Source organism: Hyperolius riggenbachi, chromosome 12 (assembly GCF_040937935.1).
Source record: "Hyperolius riggenbachi isolate aHypRig1 chromosome 12, aHypRig1.pri, whole genome shotgun sequence".
NCBI classification, from domain to species: domain Eukaryota; kingdom Metazoa; phylum Chordata; class Amphibia; order Anura; family Hyperoliidae; genus Hyperolius; species Hyperolius riggenbachi.
The window spans coordinates 75,492,900-75,517,250 of record NC_090657.1 but is presented as its reverse complement, the minus strand read 5'-3'; the positions used below and the strand labels follow the sequence as shown (position 1 = coordinate 75,517,250).

Sequence of the window (24,351 nt, the reverse complement as noted above, 5' to 3'; positions counted from 1 at the left end):
ATCTTTAGCAACAGTAACCACGTCTCTCCTGCAGTGTAATTTACTAGACTAACGCAGTGACGTATAGCATCCTCCAGCAGCAACACATGAGATGAAATCAACTGCAATCAACATAAATAGAAGGGAGAGTGGCTTGCGGGAAATACAATATGCAGTCAACACAAATGAGTTTTAATTACCAATGGTAAATGAACCTGTCTGCTTGCTGCACCAAGAGCACACAAAGCTACATACACACCTGCAGGGATCGGGACTTGATCCCTCAGACCACAGTTTGGGACTAATGCTATACAGACGTGCTGCTAGCCTCAAGAACCGAGGCTCAATGGGACACCTTCTAGTGGGCAGGGTGACTAGAACAAAGCACTCATGGTCCGGAGGTGGGGGCTATGTTTACCTCTGTACTGTCAGTCTCGGCGCTCCCCCCGCCTCCTGCATAGCTCTGGTCCCCGCCCACGTCCCTTCCATCCCTCGAGTTCCTGCAGCCGTAGCAGCAGCAGCTGCGGATGTGAGATTCACGTCCGTGTGGCTGAAATCATTAAGCTGGCAGTCAGTGGGCTGTATACTTATGAGCCTGATCCAATAATTTCCTTGACTGAAAATCGGATCTGAAGTGGAATCTGCTCATTACCTATTTCCAGAAAATAACTGGGTACTTATCCGTTAGGCGGGCGCATCCTCTAGGTGGCGACAAAACTCCACCAGAGTTGCATCTTTCTCTACTATCCATGTCGGCCTGGAGGGGGAATAGTAATTAGCGCCACCTGCCGGATGCGCCCGGCTAACGGATAAGTACCAATAACTGGATCAGACTAAAATATATACAGCCTACTACTGCCAGCGACCGATCCCAGCTCAAAATCTGTCTCTTTCCCGCCAGCGACCGATCCCAGCTCAAAATCTGTCTCTTTCCCGCCAGCGACCGATCCCAGCTCAAAATCTGTCTCTTTCCCGCCAGCGACCGATCCCAGCTCAAAATCTGTCTCTTTCCAGCCAGCGACCGATCCCAGCTCAAAATCTGTCTCTTTCCAGCCAGCGACCGATCCCAGCTCAAAATCTGTCTCTTTCCAGCCAGCGACCGATCCCAGCTCAAAATCTGTCTCTTTCCAGCCAGCGACCGATCCCAGCTCAAAATCTGTCTCTTTCCAGCCAGCGACCGATCCCAGCTCAAAATCTGTCTCTTTCCAGCCAGCGACCGATCCCAGCTCAAAATCTGTCTCTTTCCAGCCAGCGACCGATCCCAGCTCAAAATCTGTCTCTTTCCAGCCAGCGACCGATCCCAGCTCAAAATCTGTCTCTTTCCAGCCAGCGACCGATCCCAGCTCAAAATCTGTCTCTTTCCAGCCAGCGACCGATCCCAGCTCAAAATCTGTCTCTTTCCAGCCAGCGACCGATCCCAGCTCAAAATCTGTCTCTTTCCAGCCAGCGACCGATCCCAGCTCAAAATCTGTCTCTTTCCAGCCAGCGACCGATCCCAGCTCAAAATCTGTCTCTTTCCAGCCAGCGACCGATCCCAGCTCAAAATCTGTCTCTTTCCAGCCAGCGACCGATCCCAGCTCAAAATCTGTCTCTTTCCAGCCAGCGACCGATCCCAGCTCAAAATCTGTCTCTTTCCAGCCAGCGACCGATCCCAGCTCAAAATCTGTCTCTTTCCAGCCAGCGACCGATCCCAGCTCAAAATCTGTCTCTTTCCAGCCAGCGACCGATCCCAGCTCAAAATCTGTCTCTTTCCAGCCAGCAACCGATCCCAGCTCAAAATCGGTCTCTTTCGCGCCAGCGACTGATCCCAGCTCACAATCGGTCTCTTTCCCGCCAGCGAAAGATCCCAGCTACAAATTGCTCTCTTTGCCGCCATCGATCAACCCCAGCTACAAGTTGTTTTCTTTGCTGCCACTGACCGATCCCAGATCAAAATCAATCCTGTTCCTGTCAATGACCGTTCCCAGCTCAAAATTGCTCTCTTTCCTGCCAGCTACCTATACCAGCTCAAAATCAATCTCTTTCTTGATCGCAGTCAGACCAGACATGCTGAAAAATATTGATCAAAATACGGGCTATCTTTCCATATGTCCTTCTAATCGTTATTACGCAATATGATCAGAATTTAGAAAACAAAAGTGTACATACTTGTATATGCTAGCTTTTGTTCTAAATCTGATGTCAGATCTAAATACAAATTTGCTCATTGCTTGAACCAAATATGAAGTGACAATTGCATGGTGTGTACAGTACATCGCTAGTCAGTCACCCTTGCTTCCCTAGTCAGCAGCTGCACATGCTGTCACACAGCTAGATGCAGGTGTGCAGGAAATGACAGAGGGTAGTGACGAGAAGAAGCCCATAGATAAAGTGCAGTCTTCTGGTTCCGATGCCATAACTGTGCATGAAGACATTGGGTGGACCAAGGAGGGGATCCACTAGACGGATGTGAGGTGGCTGAGGAGATTACTCACCCCACCCGCGGCTGCCGCTGAAACCCGATCTCTAGAAATCCACCAGCTCAGCACAGAAATTCCTGTGAGCCTTCTGTTCCAAACACAGTCGCTCACTAATGACGAATGCCTGTGCACTTCCTAGTCCAGATCTCAGGGGGCGTGTCAGCAAACTCTGGGAGGAGGGCGGGCAGATGTACACAAACAGTGATGCAGTGGAGGAAGAGAGAACTAGTAAGGGAGGAAATGACTTCATGATCGGCTTCACCCTGAAGCACCAAAGATGGGGAAAGTCGGGAACAGTTTTCTGGTTTTTTTGCTATAAATACATTCTCGAAATTCAGGCTGTGTACAGTACAGCATACAGGTTATGTAAAACTGATATACACTGAGTGGCCAAAATATTAGAGATACTCCTTACTTGAAAGTAAACTAGTCCAGCAGTGAAGCAGAGTGACTTAATGCAGAGTTGTTTATTTAAGGAACATTCAGCTTCGGATTACTTAGCTACAACTGAAGTTAATGTCAAAATGGGTAAGACCAAAGATTTAACCACTTCGCCTCTCCCGGGACAAGTAACTACTTCCCTGCAATTTCCCATAACTTATTTCAGGGGCATCACAGTGGCGTAGGGATCACCATAGCAACGCCAGCATTGGCTATGGGGCCCACAGCTAGAGTTGCCACCCAGCCGGTATTTGGCCGGCCCAGCCGGAAAATCTTTTACAGAGCTGCTGCTGGTATTTAATTTGGTACTTTTCCGTTAGCCGGGCGCATCCACTAGGTGGCGTTAATTACCATTCCCCCTCCAGGCCACCATGGATAGTAGGGAAAGGTGTAATTCTGGTGGAGTTTTATCGCTACCTAGTAGATGCGCCCGGCTAACGGAAAAGTACCTTTAATTTTTGCCGGCAAGTCATATGCCGGAAATTCTTGTGGTGACCAGACACGAGACCTCCCAGCTTTCTTCCTAGATTGGCTTGCCTGTGGGCCACTGCCAGCCAATCAGGAGCGAGCATTGCCCTGTCCCCATGCCCATGCTGTTTTCTTCTTGCACGCAGGCTGCTGGCTGGGGAAAGAGGAGGAGAAGCTGAGTTCCTTCTGTCTGTAGGAGCAGCGTGTGTGCCTTGTCCCTGCAGGATAACTCACAGGCACAGACAGTAATGTCTTCCAGTCCCTATAGCTGTGCTTGGCTGTGTGAGTTTTAGCAGAGGAGAGTTCAGGGGAGAGCAGCCTGGCTGTGTGTGTGGACAGTAGATTCCAGCCAGCAGAGCTGAGCCAGCCCAGCAGCAGAGTACTGGGGTGAAAGTTTTATTAGTTAATGTATGGAAGCACTGAAGCAGAGAGGATCAGTAGCAGCTACACGGAGCCAGCCCAATATATCAACCTAAACTGTGAAGCTGCCCAGCCAGGTAAAGAGACAGCTAGTGTGCCACACAGGCTCACACAGACAGCTGCTCAGAGTCCATCTCAGGGCTCTTTCACACTGTGTGCTGTTGTGAGGGCTTTTGCTGATCACCAGCTATCAGCAAATTGCTTTGTATAATGTAACTCTATGGGATTAATTACATTGCAGCTCCTGCGATTTCCAGAAATCGCAAACGTGCTGCATCTGCATGTAGCTATATTGGAGCGATTGTGATTCTCAGTTGTTGAATGAAAACCACAATCAGTACAAGTGTGATGGGGATGCAAAATGTGAATGTGTTCTCTGTCAGGCCTGGGACCCACTGGGAGTGATTGCCAGGGATCTGAAAAGCCAGCCCAGCACTCAGGAGACAGACAGTAGACAGTAGACCACCTTTCGCCTCCAGAACTGACTTAATTCTACGTGGCATTGATTCAACAAGGTGTTGAAAGCATTCTTTAGAAATGTTGGCCCATATTGATAGGATAGCCTCTTCCAGTTGATGGAGATTTGTGGGATGCACATCCAGGGCACAAAGCTCCCGTTCCATCACATCCATAAGATGCTCTATTGAGTTGAGATCTGGTGACTGTGGGGGCCATTTTAGTACAGTGAACTCATTGTCATGTTCAAGAAACCAATTCGAAATGATTCGAGCTTTGTGACATGGTGCATTATCCTGCTGGAAGTAGCCATCAGAGGATGGGTACATGGTGGTCATGAAGGGATGGACATGGTTAAAAACAATGCTCAGGTAGCCCGTGGCATTTAAATGATGCCCAATTAACACTAAGGGGCCTAAAGTGTGCCAAGAAAACATCCTCCACACCATTACACCACCAGTGGTAACAAGGCATGATGGATCTATGTTCTCATTCTGTTTACGCCAAATTCTGACTTTATCGAGACTCATCAGACCAGGCAACATTTTTCCAGTCTTCAACTGTCCAATTTTGGTGAGCTCGTGCAAATTGTAGCCTCTTTTTCCTATTTGTAGTAAAGATGAGTGGTACCCAGTGAGGTCTTCTACTGTTATAGCCCATCCGCCTCAAGGTTGTGCATGTTGTGGCTTCACAAATGCTTTGCTGCATACCTTGGTTGTAACGAGTGGTTATTTCAGTCAACTTTGCTCTTCTATCAGCTTGAATCAAGACGGCCCATTCTCTGACCTCTAGCTCAACAAGGCATTTTCGCCCACAGGACTGCCGCATACTGGATGTTTTTCCCTTTTTACACCATTCTTTGCAAACCCTAGAAATGGTTGTGCGTGAAAATCCCAGTAACTTAGCAGATTGAGAAATACTCAGACCAACCATGCCACGCTCAAAATTGCTTAAATCACCTTTCTTTCCCATTCTGACATTCCGTTTGGAGTTCAGGAGATTGTCTTGACCAGGACCACACCCCTCGTATCTATCAGTATACTATTCTGTTCCTTTTAACTCATATTAAAGAGAGTCTGAAGCGAGAATAAATCTCGCTTCAGACCTCATAAATAGCAGGGGCATGTGTGCCCCTGCTAAAACGCCGCTATAGCGCGGCTTAACGGGGGTCCCTTCACCCCCAAATCCCCCTCGATACACCGGGGGAGCGCTTCCTGGTTGGGGCAGGGCTAACCGCCGCAGCCCTGCCCCACGCGCGTCTGTCAGCGCGTATCTCCGCCTCTCCCCCACCCCTCTCAGTCTTCCTTCACTGAGAGGGGCGGGGGAGAGGCGGCGATGCGCCGCTGACAGACGCGACTGGAGGCAGGGCTGCAGCCGTTAGCCCTGCCTCCAGGAAGAGACAGCCAGCGACCTTTTCACGACACACTTTTGCGGGGGGTGGGTTGGGGGTGAAGGGACCCCCGTTTAGCCGCGGGATAGCGGCGTTTTAGCAGGGGCACACGTGCCCCTGCTATTTATGAGCTCTGAAGCGAGATTTATTCTCGCTTCAGAGTCTCTTTAAGTGGTTTACTAATAGTACCCCATTCATTTGATCAGACTTAGGCACCGTTCACACTTGCGGTTGTCTGCCAAACGGACCGGATGACCTGACCGGATCCGGATCGGAACCGTACGGTTCTGATCCGGATCCGATCCGGATCCGGTCAGGTTGCATCAGGTGTTCATCAGGATGCAATCCGGATCCGTTTGGCAAAAGTTACGTAAAAAAAAATAAAATGTTGGGGTCTGGGAGGTCAGCAGAAGGGGGACCTGTGGAATCAGGCCCTCCGCTGTTTAGCACTCACCTCCACCTCCAACATGCTGCCAACATCTCCAGCTCGTGCTGCTCCACTCCAAAATGCTTGCCCATGTGTCCCCGATCCAATATCGCCGCAACAATCCTCATAGGAAGTGGGGTAGAACATCCGGATTTTTAGCCAGTGTGTTGTGCGCTATCCGGCTCTCATTGATTTGTATTGGCCGGATGGTGCAGTCCGGCTCCGCCCCGGATACGGCTGCCGGAGGAGCCGGACCAAAAAATAGCGCATGTTGGAACGGACGCCGGAGTCCGGATCCGGTCCGGCTCCGGTCCGGACGAAACGGACGCATGTGAACGGTGGCATAGACTTACATTGCTATGCCGTGCGTCCGTTTCGTCCGTTCCGCATGCGGTGCGGCTCCGGCACGGCGATTCCGGATAGCCACCGCTAATGTGAACCGGGCCTTACCTGTTACCTATTATGATTCATGTCAACATACCCCTAGGTTAGTATTAAAATATGTTTGGACATCTTCCTATATCATATCACAGCATGAACGCCTATGTCTATTATTAAAACATCCATCTAAAGGTGATTCTCAGGTTACTCAGCTTTGTGCAAGCACTCAACAGGTAATTAGCTTAGCCCCTATAGCAGTGCTTTCAACCCAACACACTATCCCTTATAACTTTTGAACACCCATTTAGGGAACCCCTGCCACCTAGTGCCTCGCTGGAGGCCACTTACTATCCAGGCAATCTAAAACATTACAAGCTGACGGAGGGTACTCCATATCATTACCAACTGAACCCCCTCACCTTCAGACTTTAATCAACAAACCTAAATCTCCCCTTTTCCTAGGTTATACAACCTAGGGGTATACCTGTTATAGCAAGTATTACCGTAACTGTATTACACTGCAACCTGTTAACTTTGTATTTAGGAGTTAATATTTCTATCTCTTGTATCTTGTGTATGATACAAAACTATTCATTTGTTAATCTGCTGTTATCCGACTGCTATCCTTGTAATATTGTCGTTAATACCCTAATAAAAATGTAAAGTTTAAAAAAAAAATTGTTAGTGTTACACCGCTAATGCCAAAAAATGTATGCGTTAATGTTCCTGCACCAGTGGGAATGCTAAGAAATGTAAGCAATGCGGCTTGCCGACCCCATGGTCGGCAAAAATTAAACTAGCTGGCGGCGGTGGACTGGAGCAGCAGTGAGTGACTACGAGGGCACAGGATGGCTGCATGGGGCTGGTGGAAGCAGTGCTGGTCGTAATGGAAAAATCTACGCTTACGGATCATTACGCGTAATTTTACGCTATTACGCATTACGCAATTACGGTTACGGCGTAGGAAATGATCTACGGTTCATCACTGTAATTGCGCGTTAACTTACGCAGTTACGCGTAAGGATACCGTAATGTAGGCGCTTACACTACGATGTTACGCGTAGTGCCGTAATACCCATTAATGCGTATTTTTTGACGCATACGGACGATGTGTACGCAATAGCCGTCAATGTGACAGCTATTGCGTACACATCATTCGTATGCATCAAAACGTGCGCTTATATACTGAAGGGCGGGAGAAGATACTATTGGTTGCTTAGGATGTTGACTGATTGGCTACTCTTAGAAAAGGGGAGTTTTTACGTTAGTAATTACGCATAAAATTACGCGTACGTTTTCGTAAAATTACGCATACCTAGCAATTACGGTAGACAGTGTAATTACGATACCACTTAACTCCTTACGCGTAAATAATTACGCATAAGACCGTAAGCTACGCGTAGCGCTTGCGCGTAAATTTACATTGAATTACGATGCGTAATTACGCTCATGCGTAATTTCGGCCCAGCACTGGGTGGAAGTCCCAGGTAAGTGAAACTCATTTTTTTTTTTTGCCTGATAATTCCTTTAAGAACTTTCATCTCTGGTACACTTTATAGCCCTATTCCGTCATACATGCGCAATAGAACTTTCAGTCCTGGAAATCAGCTATCAGCTTTTTTTTCAGAGACATACGCAGTTGCCCTATAATAGCGTGGTTATGCCCAGCCTGGAAGCAGTGGCAGAAGCTCCCAAACCCACTGCACCATTCTTCATAGGGACCGCATTACCTTTAGTATCACAGCAAGCAATAGCAGAGACAGGAGAAGGTGGTTGATGTTCCATCTCCTCCCGTCTCTGCTATTACTTACTGCGTTACTAAAAGTAATGGTGCAGTCCAAGCTTGTTCAGTCTCTGAAACAGCTGAATGTCTCTGAAACCAGCTGGTAATCAGCTGTTTCAGAGACTGAAAGTTCTATTGCGCAAGAATAACATGGCGCTAGCAGGATAATGCAATACAGCTATGTCATTGCGTTTAAAAGATGCTAACAATTTAGGGCATATGAACGCCACACCCCCTCATCTTTCTTTAATGGTTTTGTTCTCATCCCTACTTCTGCCCTGTTTTTCCTTCTCCCAGTATTTCTCTGCCTTCAGCCAATCGGATTCATAAGATGTAGGGGGGGGGGCGGCCCATAAAAAAAATTTGCTATAGGGCCCAGTCATTCCTAGCTACGCCCCTGCCGCTAGATCAATGAATGGGAACACAGTTCCCATACATAAGACACTAGCGAGGACATCTTGTGGCAAAACAGTAAAATTACATTTGCATTTTTTTTTTCAATAAACAACCTATTTTTACTTTTTAAAGGATACCACAGCCCAAAGGCTGTGGTAAAATCAAAGTTGCAATGTGGAGGGAAAGAAAGATACATACTTACCGCTTCCCTCGTTCCCTGCCGACGGGTCCCGCTCATCTGTTACAGCTCCCGGTACCGACCCGACTCTCCTGACCCTTCACCCGGACATACTGTGCTGCGCATGCGCAGTATGTCACTATACTCTTCGCTTCTGCCGTCGCATCGTGACGGCAGAAGTACGGACACTCCCCCGCCTCCTCCTCTCCCAGCGTGTGCGCTCCAATCTAAAGCTAGCGTGACATGCTGGCTGGAGTTCGCACTGGGATAATCGATGTGGAGAGAGCGGAGGGGGAGTAAGTTAAAAAAAAGACACTGCCGGCTGGAGGGAGGGAGCGAGTGAGTGGGCGGGCGAGTGGGCGGGCAGGCAGCGAGTGGGCGGCGAGCAGGCAGTGGCAGTACAGCCCAACCATTCTGTACATAGATGCAATGACATCTATGGTACAGCGAGAAAATTATCCCCACATTTATCTCTGCATATGTGCATGCATATACATGTGTGTACATGTATATATACACATGTATATACATGCACATATGCAGAGATAAATGTGGGGACAATTTTCTCGCTGTACCATAGATGTCATTGCATCTATGTACAGAATGGTTGGGCTGTACTGCCGCTGCCTGCTCGCCGCCCACTCGCTGCCTGCCCGCCCACTCGCCCGCCCACTCACTCGCTCCCTCCCTCCAGCCGGCAGTGTCTTTTTTTTAACTTACTCCCCCTCCGCTCTCTCCACATCGATTATCCCAGTGCGAACTCCAGCCAGCATGTCACGCTAGCTTTAGATTGGAGTGCACACGCTGGGAGAGGAGGAGGCGGGGGAGTGTCCGTACTTCTGCCGTCACGATGCGACGGCAGAAGCGAAGAGTATAGTGACATACTGCGCATGCGCAGCACAGTATGTCCGGGTGAAGGGTCAGGAGAGTCGGGTCGGTACCGGGAGCTGTAACAGATGAGCGGGACCCGTCGGCAGGGAACGAGGGAAGCGGTAAGTATGTATCTTTCTTTCCCTCCACATTGCAACTTTGATTTTACCACAGCCTTTGGGCTGTGGTATCCTTTAAATTAACCCCTGACCTCCCACACTCCCCAATAGTTAGCAATTATTTTTTTTTTGAATTACAAAAAAATAAAAATACAAACAAATAAATACATACATAGTTACCTTAGGGACTCAACTTTTTTAATATGTATGTCAAGAGGGTATATTACTATTACTTTATAAAATTATGGGCTTGTAATCAGGGATGGACGCAAAACTGAAAAAATGCACCTTTATTTCCAAATGAAATAATGGCGCCACACATTGTACTAGGGAAAAAATTTAAATGTTGCAATAACCTAGACAAATGGGCAAATAAAATGTGTGGATTTTAATTATGTTTTTTTTCCATTTTTTTCTTCTTTTTCCTGATAAAACACTTTTAGAATAAAATAATTTTTTGCAAAAAGTACCCCCCAAAGAAAGCCTAATTGGTGGCGAAAAAAAATAGATATAGATTGTTTTATTGTGATAAGTAGAAATAAAGTTATTTTGTATGTCAAGAGGGTGACAAGTAGAAATAAACCAGTGGTCTCCATGGCAACCGTCACAACCAATGGTCACCATAGCAGCCAGTAATCGCCATGGCAATGGTCACCATAGCAACTAGTAATCACCATGGCAACAGTCGCCATAGCAACCAGTAATCGCCATGACAACGATCACCATAGCAACCAGTAACCGTCATGGTAATGGTCGCCATAGCAACCAACGATCACCATAGCAACCAGTAACCGTCATGGTAATGGTCGCCATAGCAACCAACGATCACCATGGCAACCAATAATCACCATGGCAATGGTCGCCATAGCAACGGTAGCCATGGCAACGGTCGCCATAGCAACCAGTAATTGTATGTCAAGAGGGTGACAAGTAGAAATAAACCAATGGTCGCCATGGCAACAGTCACCATAGCAACCAGTAATCGCCATGGCAACGGTCGCCATAGCAACCAATGGTCACCATGGCAATGGTCTCCATAGCAATCAGTACTCGCTATGGCAATGGTCGTCATAGCAACCCATAATCGCTATGGCAACGGTCGGCATAGCAGGCAACGATCACCATGGCAACCAATAATCACCATGGCAACGGTCGCCATAGCAACCAATAATCGCCATGGCAATGGTCGCCATAGCATCAAATAATCGCAATGGCAACTGTCGCCATGGCAACGGTCACCATTGCAACCAGTAATCGCCATGGCAACGGTCGCTATAGCAACCAATGGTCACCATGGCAACGGTTGCCATAGCAACCAATGATCGACATGGCAATGGTCTCCATAGCAACCAGTAATCACCATGGCAATGGTCGCCATAGCAACTGGTAATTGCCATAGCACCCAATGGTCACCATATCAACCAGTAATCACCATGGCAATGGTCACCATAGCAACTAGTAATCGCCATGGCAACGGTCGCCATAGCAACCAGTAATCGTCATGGCAAGGTCTCCATAGCAACTAATAATCGCCATGGCAACGGTCGCCATAGCAACCGGTAATCACCATGGCAGCGGTTGCCGTAGCAACCAATGGTCACCATAGCAACCAATAATCGTTATGGCAATGGTCACCATGGCAACGGTCGCCATAGCAACCAACGATCACCATAGCAATGGTCGCTATAGCAACCAATTAAAACAGTATTTCTGGAGTGCGCTGCCCCTTTCCCACTGTTCAATAATACAAACAGTTCTCTTTAATGTGTCCTCCACTGTCCACCATCCGATTTCAGATGCTTCAAGGGATTCTCCCGTTATCGGCACAGTTCATATGAAAAAAGAAGAGGGGACAAAGACATAGTGCGATCCAATTAGATTAGAAACATATAGGGACCATCACCCTATGGGGTCCTGGTAGTGCAACTTCTCCTATGGGATCACCTCTTTATCCGTGACCAATGACCAACAAGTGGCACGCTCACCTTGCTGCAAGGCTGCCCAGCCCTACAGACAGCAACTGCGCTTACGAGGTTAAACCAACTTCTTTTCAACGATCAGTGGTATATCCGATCTCAAACAAAGCAACGAGACAATATCATAGTGCAATCATGTTTACACAGTGACTCCATACATCAGATCAATAGCACCTATAGATCTCCTGCTCACCCTTTCTTACTGCTGCCCACACTCACAGACAGCTGTCCACGTTTTCGGGTGCGTAGTCTCAGCCTCAATGCTAAAATCCACTTCCACAGTCTTATGACAGGATACCAGGCATGCCAGGCATATATCTATAAACTGAAAGGCTTCCAATAGTGTAAAATCCACGGTTTATTATATAAAATTTTAAGAGTTGTACTCACAAACATCAGAGTAAAAAGCGCTTGTATAGTAAAATCATTCAGAGGACGTCTCCTCCTGCTGCTGGTCGCTTCCCTTCCAGGCTCCGCCTGGAAGGGAAGCCTGGAAGGGAAGCGACCAGCAGCAGGAGGAGACGTCCTCTGAATGATTTTACTATACAAGCGCTTTTTACTCTGATGTTTGTGAGTACAACTCTTGAAATTTTATATAATAAACCGTGGATTTTACACTATTGGAAGCCTTTCAGTTTATAGATATATGCCTGGCATGCCTGGTATCCTGTCATAAGACTGTGGAAGTGGATTTTAGCATTGAGGCTGAGACTACGCACCCAAAAACGTGGACAGCTGTCTGTGAGTGTGGGCAGCAGTAAGAAAGGGTGAGCAGGAGATCTATAGGTGCTATTGATCTGATGTATGGAGTCACTGTGTAAACATGATTGCACTATGATATTGTCTCGTTGCTTTGTTTGAGATCGAATATACCACTGATCGTTGAAAAGAAGTTGGTTTAACCTCGTAAGCGCAGTTGCTGTCTGTAGGGCTGGGCAGCCTTGCAGCAAGGTGAGCGTGCCACTTGTTGGTCACTGGTCACGGATAAAGAGGTGATCCCATAGGAGAAGTTGCACTACCAGGACCCCATAGGGTGATGGTCCCTATATGTTTCTAATCTAATTGGATCGCACTATGTCTTTGTCCCCTCTTCTTTTTTCATATGAACTGTGCCGATAACGGGAGAATCCCTTGAAGCATCTGAAATCGGATGGTGGACAGTGGAGGACACATTAAAGAGAACTGTTTGTATTATTGAACAGTGGAAAAGGGGCAGCGCACTTCAGAAATACTGTTTTAATTGTTAAGGTGTACATGTGGCATCTATTTGAGTTGCAGCAAGCCGTGTTATATAGTGGGGTGGGTGTGAAGAGGGGAGAACAATTGATAAAGACTATATAGCAACCAATAATCGCCATGGCAACGGTCGCCATAGCAACCAATGATCACCATGGCAACAGTCGCCATAGCAACCAGTAATTCCTATGGCAACAGTCGCCATAGCAACCAAGATGTCGCCGTGGCAACCGTCGCCATAGCGGAATGGTCATCATGGCAACGAAAAGGGTGCCATGGCAACCAAATGGACGTCATGACAACTAAATGGTTGCCATGGCAACCTAGTGGTCATAATGCCAACTGAATGGTTGTCATGGCAACCTAGCGTTCGACATGGCAACCAAATGGTCACCATAGCAACAAATGTTGTTCAAGCAAAGGAATGGTTGCCATGGCAATCGTGTGGTCATCAAGGCAATGAAATGGTCGTCATGGCAACCAAGTAGTCATCATGGCAATGGAATGGTCACTTTGTTAACCAAATTGTCATCATGGCAACAGAATGATCGTCATAGCAAAGGAATGTCACCATGGCAACCAAATGGTCTTCATGGCAACAGAGCCCTTAACCATTACACTATCATCACTCTAAGTGATCACAATGGCAACCTAGTGGGCGCCAAAGAAATGGTTGCCATGGCACTTAGTGGTCATCATGGAAACCAAGTGGTTGCCATGACAGGAAGACTGTCACCATGGCAGCTGAGTAGTCATCATGGCAACAAAACAGTTGCAATGACAACCTAGTGGTTGCCAACATTTGGTTTCAAATTGGTTTGAGGAACATCAAAGTTTAACCTGCTTCCATGGCCAGCTCAGTCCCCTGACCTCTATCCTACTGAGCATTTGTGGGACAAAGTTGAAAAACCACTTCAAAGCTTGAAAACGCCATCATCCAATCTGACCAAACTTTAGCTGCCATTATATGTCAGCATGGGCCAACATTCCTCAGCAAAGGTATCAGCTTCTTGTTGAGCCCATGCCACAAAGAATATCAACTGTGATCAGAGCTAAAGGTGGACCAACTCGATATTAGTGTGTATTTCTAATTTTTAGGCCACTCAGTGTATTAATTTAATTTATGTGTTTTTCACTTAAAGGAAACCTGAGATGAGGAGCTATACATAGTGTATATTGCATGATAATCAGAGGCGTATCTAGAGGGGTGCAGACATGGCTCGTGCCATGGGCGCCACAGCAACATGGGCGCCATCATGCCTGCTCCTATGCTGCGCCCCATGCCTCCCTGTCACTCAGACCTCAGTTTACTTCTGTTATCTGGGGAACATTGCTACTTAATCTATGTATGTAGGGTGTACTTGGCTTAGTGTTAGAAAAGAGGACAGAGAGGAAATAAGAAGAGATATTTCCAAAACGTCAGCAATATTCCGAGCCAAGAAATATAGGCAACCAAAACCCATGTACAGTACTCGAGAAAGGATGCAGTTTTTAGAGAGGAAGGGGGCTCTGCCCGGGAGAGGGGGGCGCATTTTCAGTGTTTGCCATAGGCTCTACATTACCCAGGTACGCCCCTGATGATAATGTAAATTACCCAATCTACTCCTATTCATAGGGTTGGGGCAGGTAGCATTGCTCAAGAGTGCCTAGATATGATGGCCTACTGAAAATTTTGCTATGGGGCCTCATAATGTCTAGCTATGCAACTGATGACTGCACAGAAGAAAAGGGTCCAGTCGAGAAGCAGAGGAGTTGTGGGGTATCGGAGAAGCCTCTGGAGCGTCCATGGCAGTGTGTTACCCTGGCAATGTGTATTGTGCTAATAGGTGCTGCAATTACTGTGCACCGCCTGCGTACAGCAATTTTACCACTGCTTTGTGCATCAGGCCCCTGATTAAATTAACATGTGTAAGTACAGGTCCTTCTCAAAAAATGTGCATATTGTGATAAAGTTCATTATTTTCTGTAATGTACTGATAAACATTAGACTTTCATATATTTTAGATTTATTACACACAACTGAAGTAGTTCAAGCCTTTTGTTTTAATATTGATGATTTTGGCATACAACTCATGAAAACCCAAAATTCATATCTCAAAAAATTAGCATATCATGAAAAGGTTCTCTAAACGAGCTATTAACCTAATCATCTGAATCAACTAATTAACTCTAAACACCTGCAAAAGATTCCTGAGGCTTTTAAAAACTCCCAGCCTGGTTCATTACTCAAAACCGCAATCATGGGTAAGACTGCTGACCTGACTGCTGTCCAGAAGGCCATCATTGACACCATCAAGCAAGAGGGTAAGACACAAAGAAATTTCTGAACAAATAGGCTGTTCCCAGAGTGCTGTATCAAGGCACCTCAGTGGGAAGTCTGTGGGAAGGAAAAAGTGTGGCAGAAAACGCTGCACAACGAGAAGAGGTGACTGGACCCTGAGGAAGATTGTGGAGAAGGACCGATTCCAGACCTTGGGGGACCTGCGGAAGCAGTGGACTGAGTCTGGAGTAGAAACATCCAGAGCCACCATGTACAGGTGTGTGCAGGAAATGGGCTACAGGTGCCGCATTCCCCAGGTCAAGCCACTTTTGAACCACAAACAGAAGCGCCTGACCTGGGCTACAGAGAAGCAGTACTGGACTGTTGCTCAGTGGTCCAAAGTACTTATTCGGATGAAAGCAACTTTTGCATGTTGCATGTTTTGCATTCGGAAATCAAATTGCCAGAGTCTAGAGGAAGACTGGGGAGAGGGAAATGCCAAAATGCCTGAAGTCCAGTGTCAAGTACCCACAGTCAGTGATGGTCTGGGGTGCCATGTCAGCTGCTGGTGTTGGTCCACTGTGTTTTATGAAGGTCAGGGTCAATGCAGCTAGCCATCAGGAGATTTTGGAGCACTTCATGCTTCCATCTGCTGAAAAGCTTTATGGAGATGAAGATTTCATTTTTCAGTACGACCTGGCACCTGCTCACAGTGCCAATACCACTGGTAAATGGTTTACTGACCATGGTATTACTGTGCTCAATTGGCCTGTCAACTCTCCTGACCTGAACCCCATAGAGAATCTGTGGGATATTGTGAAGAGAAAGTTGAGAGATGCAAGACCCAACACTCTGGATAAGCTTAAGGCCGCTATCGAAGCATCCTGGGCCTCCATAACACCTGAGCAGTGCCACATGCTGATTGCCTCCATGCCACGCCGCATTGAAGCAGTCATTTCTGCAAAAGGATTCCCGACCAAGTAATGAGTGCATAACTGAACATAATTATTTGAAGGTTGACTTTTTTGTTTTAAAAACACTTTTCCCTTATTGGTTGGATGAAATATGCTAATTTTTTGAGATAAGAATTTTGGGTTTTCATGAGCTGTATGCCAAAATCATTAATATTAAAACAATAAAAGGCTTGAACTACTTCAGTTGTGTGTAATGAATCTAAAATATATGAAAGTCTAATGTTTATTAGTACATTACAGAAAATAATGAACTTTATCACGATATGCAAATTTTTTGAGAAGGACCTGTACAGTCCCAATCCTGCTCAGGACTAGGCTGTGTTCCTTTTTCTTACTATTAAGCCCCATGTACACCATACAATTTTTTCTGCGTTTCGATTCATCAATTCGATTCAATCGGACATGTCCGATTGGGGTTCGATTCGATTTGCCATTGCAAAATAATGAAACTCGCAAGACTTGGACAAGCACCATCAGCAAGAATAATAATGTTACATGTAAAGAGGCTCACTAGTATAAACAATAATCTAACCAAAGGTGTGCAGAAAGGCCAAACAAGGACATAGTACAATCAACTACAAAAACCGCACCACAAGATATGTAGGAAAATACAAAAAGCCTTTATTACTCCATGAGGATAAAACCATAAAAACAGAAGCACAATAGTATAGCCCTCAATATACAGTCTCAATAGCATAATACATACATATAAATATACATGAATCAAAAATAATAAATACACAGCTGGTAAGATGAGAGATGTGAGAGGTGAAAACAAGGCAGCTAGGGTAAGAGAAGTGTGCAAGGACACCCTGTAACCGGCATTGGTTAGCAGGGTGAAAAACAGTGTACCAGGCAAGGAGCCGTATGCTGCACCCAATGAAAAAAGTGCGCACTTGAGGTAGTGGAAAAGGGCAATGAAAAGCCCAAAGTGAAGGAGTACCAAGTAGTGTGCGTGCACAAGAGGAGCTTACCAGCGTAGGACTGGACAGGAGGGCGTCACAATTTGCCGCTTCAAGCGGCTTCTTCCAGGCAACCACAAAATGCATTCAGTCTATATCTGGAGATCTCATACACACCTTGTTTAATGGACATTCCAGGGGCAAACGCAGGATTTTTAAGGGGGGGGGGGTTCCTGAAAGGTCCAGAAGCACGTATGTCCCGAGTGCTTCCGAATACAGGTGGCTCCATACTGCCCATGCACAAAAGTGCGCTGGCGTATTACGGAGCTGCCTATCTTTGGAAGTACTCAAGGACACAAGTGTTTCTGAGGGCTTCTGGTAGCAGCAAATGTGAACGGGGTACAGCGCTGGAACAACTCCCCAAGAGAGGAACAGGAGATAGACTTAGTTTGGACAATTCAGTGGAATATGCTACATAGTTTCACATAGCGCAAGCGATACCCATATGATGCAGGGATATATGCATCTGCGGAAGATGGCGGCGCTATATAAATACTAAATAATAATATTTTGCCTCACCAGAATTGCACTTTTATTTAGCTTTCCTGTATGACAAGAAGACACAGCCAGCCAGCACTAGGGAAAGAGGGAAACAAAGGTGAATGAAGGAGGCTGGTGCACACCAAGAGGGCTTCTGAGCGTTTTTCAAATCAACAGTGATTTGAAAAGCGCTTGGCTAATGTTACCCTATGTGGGTGTTCCCACAGCAGCGTTGTGATTTTTTCAAAATCGCAGGTATACTGCATGTAGCATGTTTTTGAGCAATTCATTCAAAAATCGCTCTGAAAATCACTTCACAAAATCACACTCACAAATTGCTAGCGATTGCGATTGTCATTTTGGCGTTGCACTAGCCCAGAGAGAGGAGTGGAGAAATTGAGAATAGCCTGAGATGGAGCAGAGAACTTATCTGTATTGAAGTCCCACATCACACAGGCTACTTGCCTGTAATCGGACTCCTGTCCCTGTCAGTCTCTCACACAAGTCAGAAAGAAGCCCTCCTGGAGTCTAGGGACTGTCAAAAACTTTTCAGCTTGTTATCCACACCTTATCCACACATGCAGTCATTATAACAATGGGGAGAGACCAGACAGATGTTTGCCCACAGACCCTGAGTCCAGGCAAGCTCTGCATCATGCTGTGCATATTTACCAGCTTGCCTGCCCTCTAATTTCATCATGTCTGACACTTCTGTGCTGTGGAGAGTCCAGGACTCCATAATCAACATTCTCTCACTGCAGGCTGCATCTTGTGGGGGAAGCTCGGCTGCCTCTCTCATTCTATTAGCTGGAGGGAAGCACCAGAAGTAAGAAGGGAGGGAGAATGAGGCTGTTTATATTATGCGGGCTTCCCTGGCTGAATACACAGCTCAGTGCAAGGGGGAGGTTCCAGACACCCGGAATAGCCCCCTCAGTTCGCCAGTGCATTCATCGGCAGATCAGATCCACCAGGATGGATTAGGTCAACCATCCTTGTGGATCTGATCTGTAGATGAATGTCCATTAAACAAGGCACCTGGGTTTAGAGGGCAAAAACCATGGAAAAAATATATACTAAACCTGGTGCTTCCATAGTCCAGGAGTGTTTTGTAGATGTTCTCCCCCAATTATTGTGTCCCCTTCTGGCCCACGTGTCCCTTTCTGCTCCCTTCTGTCCCCATCTTTCCACCGCCCCCCGTGCGTCTCCCACTTCCCTGTGTATCCTCTTCTGCCCCCCTCGGTATAGGTATGAGATGCCACAGTGTGCCTCACCCAGGGCCGAGGCAGAGGCGAAAGAGGCTTCAGCCTCAGGGCACAGTGTAGGAGGGGGCGCACAACTCACTCAGCTATTATTCCCCTACTGTGTTTGAAGCAGAGAGAAATAGGAAAAGGGGATACATGGCAGTGACTGCAAGTCAAATAACTAGAGATTAAGTGTGACGGCTGGGGTGGGAGGGATGGAGGGGCACACTTTGGTGTCTCAGCTTTGGGTGCTGGAAGACCTTGTCCCGGCCCAGGTCTCACCTTATCAACAGCTCCAGCAGTGAACACAGACCTCTCTTCTTCTGCACAGCTCCCCTAGTGCCGGGCTTCTGCTGATAACATGATCAGTAGAAGCCGGCACTAGGGGAGATGTGCAGAAGAGGAGAGGTCTGTGTTCACCGCTGGAGCCGTTGATGAGGTGAGGCGCACTGCTGCTTCTCATACTTACACACGGGGAAGGGGGGGGGGGGGGCAGAGGAGGACACGGGGGAGCGGGAGACACACAGGGGCACAATACAGGGAGTCCCTGACATTGCGGCGAGTCAGAGGTTCGTATATAATATTCTTTGAAAAAAAAACGCTCGTTAAAACGTACACAAAACGCACATATCATGCGACAAAACACTTGTAAGGAATTATCTGCAATTCCCGCAGACACAAGTGTGATCACTCCCTTAGATACACAGTATGGGATCCTAAAATTTTATATGCGCATGAAGGGCTTGTTCACACTATGAGAGTGCTGTTTATTTTAGAAATCACCCCAAAAGCGCTTGAGAAATGATTCCCTATGAGAGCGCCGTTCACATGTAAGCGTTTCAATTTCATCGAAATCGCAAACGCGCTACATGTACCAGCAGTTTGGCTCAATGGAAGGTATAGGGTAATCGCAAAGAGCTTGAAAAAGCGCTTTGTATAGCCATTTCCCGAGTTCATTTCCTGACTGACGTTGAGAAGTGAAAATCTCAATCGCTGAGCAAAAGCGCTTACAAAAGCAGTTTTCTAAGCAAAAAGCGCAGGGAAAAGCGATTTGAAAAAAGCATAATAAATCGCTCAGCGCTTGTGATAGCGTTGGCGATTTTTAATGTGAACAAGGCCTTAAAGCAGAGGGAAACTCTCTGTTATAAGTTCCTGCATCATATGTTTTTTTTCCTCTTTAAACTAGTGTGTAACATGCATGTTGTGCTCCTATTCTCCTGTCTCAAAGACGCTGAAATGTAATCCAAGTCTGGCGGTTGCTGCAGCACACCCATCTCAGTTTAAAATAACCGTAATGTGACCCTGATACCAGCAGAGGCTTCACCTGTTGGCTGGTATTTTGCAATTATCTTCAAAGATAGTGGATTGATTTTTTTTGCAGAAGTACAGTGTCATTGTCATCCAGCATTTGTGCCTGGCAGGGCAAGCTAGTTGTGCTAAAGGTGAAAATGCTAGGAAGTGGCAGATCAATAGTCCAGCAAGGCAGTGCAAGCTAATGCTAGGTGCATACCTCCCAACTTTTTGAAATATGAAAGAGGGACACTAAAGCCCCGCCCCTGCCACACCCCTTATCACGCCCCTGCTACACCCCTAGTCATGCATAACAAAGATTTCATGAGAAAAATATGTTATTTTATATTTCAAACCTCACTGGTCTTTTCTCTCTGGTTAATTTTCCATTGAATTAACATTTGAAAATGAACCACATTTTAATTCAATCGTATCACTCTGATTTAAAACGTCTTGATTTTAATTCAATAAAAACACATCTTTCAATAGAAAGATAAATATACAGGGCCGAATTTCTGGCAAGGCCACATAGGCCATGGCCTAGGGCACCAGAAATTTAGGGGCGGCTCAGTGAAGGGCAGTAAAGCTATTCTATGCAGCCATCCATATCTACAAGAACAGATTTAACCTTCAAACTCCCTGTCCAGTACTTGTGTCGTCCCTGCAAGACCTGTAAGCTCTATCCTGCAGGTACACTTCAGCCTAGCTCTCATGGTGACACAATGGTTCCATCATTAATGAGATAACAAACATAACATAAAAGTTCTTAAGGAAAACATAACTTATAATCTATTCGCATATTACTAAAATAGTCATCTGTGACAACTGGCATCCAATGAGGGAAAGTAAGTAGAATTCTCATTGGGGCACACAAAGATAACAACCAAACAGACGGTATAGTTGGCATTGGGCGGTGAAAAGTACAAATCCGGCCCTGTAAATATATATTCATATATTTATCTGTACATCAGTCCTGAAACAGGGACAAATCAGGGAAAAAGAGGGACAGGGGGATTTGGTTCCCTAAGAAAGACTGTCCCTCCACAAAAGGGACAGATGGGCGCTAATGCTAAGCGTACATGATTATATAAATGGTGGATCAGGTAAACAAACTATATTTACCTGGCCTGCATCCATGCGCCAGTTGGTGTTAGACAATATTCCAATGGTAATTATGCCTGGTACCAATTGCTACTCGCCTGCCACTAGCTCTGTCTTTTTTTTGGGAGGGGGGGGGGGGGTGGCTGGTGGGGCCCATTTGGGTAATCAAAATCGATGTTTGTATGTCTGGCTTTATACATTTTTTGCCTAACTCAGGTGATAAAATTAAGGCTATAACAAATGTAAACATCACAAACAGAACTCTTTTTTTTTGAGCAGAGCATGGAATGCTTTAAAGCGATATAAAACTTGACATAATATTCAATAAAAACATGTTTTCCTACTTTTTATATGCCATACGGTTATCATATTTGCTTTTGTGCATAAATATTATAATAATCCGAAAATTTATATAGCACTTTTCTCCTGTCGGACGCAAAGCGCTCAAGAGCTGCAGCCACCGGGACGCGCTCAGGAGGCCACCCTGCAGTGTTAGGGAGTCTTGCCTTGAACTCCTTACTGAATAGGTACTGACCCTAGCCAGGATTTGAACCCTGGACTCCCATGTCAAAGGCAGAGCCCTTAACCAGTACTCTATTCAGCCACTGCTGAATAGTGTACTGGTATTATTCATTTAGAAATTATACGTTCCCAAAGTACACTTTTTTTGCTCTGAAAGTTGACTTTGCATTTTATTCATAACTGCTTTATTCATCTTCTAACTTAAAGGGAACCTTAACTGAACGGAGGGTAAAGAGTTTCACTTACCTGGGGCTATTACCAGCCCCCTGCAGCAGTCCTGTGCCCTCGGAGCCGCTCTGTAATCCTCCGGTCCCCCGCTGTCACTTAGTTTCGTTTTGACGACTCACCAGTCGGCCGGCCGCCATGCGTATTATTGGACACATTCCCTACTGCAATTAGCGCTGTTGCGGACCGCAACGCGTACAAAAATACGTGTGGAATGCGGCAACGCGTATTTATGTATGCGTTCCGGTCCGCAACAGCGCTAATTGCAGTAGGGAATGCGTCCAATAATACGCATGGCGGCCGGCCAACTGGTGAGTCGTCAAAAACGAAACTAAGTGACAGCGGGGGACCGGATGATTCCAGAGCGGCTCCGAGGGCTCAGGACTGCTGCAGGGGGCTGGTAATAGCCCCAGGTAAGTGAAACTCTTCCCCCCCCCCCCCCCCCCGTTCAGTTAAGGTTCCCTTTAAGTAGAAATGCTTTCTGATGCTTTCTGATTGTCTAACTGTCTTCAGGAGAGTTTGCAGTGTCAGAGAAGAGTTTGTTTACATTTCTCACTGGATAAAATTAAACACAAGGTAACATTATCTCTAGTTTGGATTCGACCAGCTTTCCCTGCTGGGGAGCTTCTAAGGCCTGTGTTAAACCATTTGAATGCTGTTCTGGTAAAAAAAAAAATGCTGGTTGTATATAATATGCTGTAGATAATCTATTAGAGCAAAGAAAAAAATGCTGGGTTTCATTCCGCTTTAATCTTTACTTGCTAGCAAGCTGCTCCTGTGTGGACAGATCACAGACAAATCATTCCAGCCTCCTGCCTGGGTCTCATGACTCTACAAGCAAGGGGAGGGAGAAGAGGCAGGAGGGAGAGAAACACTGTGCGTAATTCATTATCTTAGTACCTAAGCATTGTTGGAGACTAAACCTTGTATTTTACAGACAGAAAGTTTTAAATTAGGATTATTATCCCGATTCAAAAATTCCTGTGGGTAAAATAAAAGCTCTTGTTTTTTGGCTAATTTAAAAGAAAAAGTGTAAACTTGTAAGCATTCTTCAGACTCTTCCTGTTGACTGATGATGTTAGAAATGAACATAGAGACACTAAGAATTATGGTGTACATGGAGATGAGAGTGACACTAATGTAAATCTTATCACCACTTTTTGCAGAGTTCACGATATTACGGGACACTGTCTTGCAGTTTTGGCCGTTGGTGGAGGCGGATCCCCAGCTTGCCCAGATCTGCCATGCACCACCAAAATTTGTATATCGCAAGGGTAAGTCCATTAAGGATCATTTGGTGAGACCAATACCGATAAGAGACTTTGCGACGTGTGATTCGAAGGGAGTCGTTTATTGCATCAGGTGCCTCTGTGGTCTGTCCTATGTTGGCCCGACCTCGAGGGACATCAAAACTGGGCTCAATGAGCACAAAAGCAATATACGCAACCCAGACTCCTTGAAGAAAAGAGAGGAGAAAGAGGGCAAAAAGAGAGAATATCCCCTTGCAAGACATTTCATAGAGTGTGGTCACTCTGTGAGTCAATTACAGTGGCAGATGCTGGAGGTGGTCCAACACCATGAAGGCAGAGAATTTCGTAATGCCTTGCTCAGACGTGAGGCATGGTGGATGGACAGGTTGGGTACACTGTCCCCAAACGGCCTTAACAAAGATTTCAGTTTGAAGTGCTTCTTATAATTATAATTGCTTGTCCTGAGTACAGATAAGGTTAACGTTGTAAGATATAGGTGCCGGCCCCCCAATTAGTTGGTGTGGGTGTGTTTAGATTGTTTTATCTATATGAGTAGCTGTTGGTGTTCAGACTAGTGAGCACTTGAGAAAGGGCAGGGAGCCCGAAACATTGTGCTTTCTTGTTGCTGTATAACCGCTGAAAAACAAATAAAAAGTTGAAACTCACTACAGAAGGGTCGAGTCCAGATTGAATTGTATGTGTTAGAACATACAATCAAAAGGGGGTAGAGAGAGTTTTTTGCAGACATAAGTGTCATACGGATACATTATTTACAAGGGATCTTGCAAGGATTGCGAGGTACGTATGGCAAATAGACAAGACCCGTGGTTTACTTAACGCCTACATAGACTGAGGGTGACATGGAGCATTTTTTACAGACCCCATCCTGTTCACTGTACGCTTGTGGAGCCTGCAAACAGTTACCTGTGTGTTAGTGAGTGGGAGGAGGCACAGTGGTTTCCGTGGGGGAAGGGGGGGGCAACACAGCAGTGCAGAGGACACTCATGTGATTCTTATGCCTGCTGAGTCTGTGCACCCCTGCTAGTATGAGTTAAAGCAAAAGTAAA

General features: G+C 46.2%; 1 protein-coding gene across 3 annotated transcripts in view; it reads right to left on the bottom strand.

Annotated features, from left to right (window-relative positions):
* ITCH (itchy E3 ubiquitin protein ligase) overlaps positions 1 to 24,351 on the bottom strand; it is a 176,221-nt gene that overhangs the window by 112,919 nt on the left and 38,951 nt on the right. The window contains exon 1 of one of the 3 annotated variants that reach the window (XM_068262393.1): positions 2,454 to 2,564. The exons of the other annotated variants lie outside the window; for them this stretch is intronic. The gene's annotated coding sequence lies outside the window, so the exon portion shown is untranslated. Of the gene's footprint in view, positions 1 to 2,453; positions 2,565 to 24,351 lie in introns of those variants that run through there. 3 annotated transcript variants of the gene reach the window in all.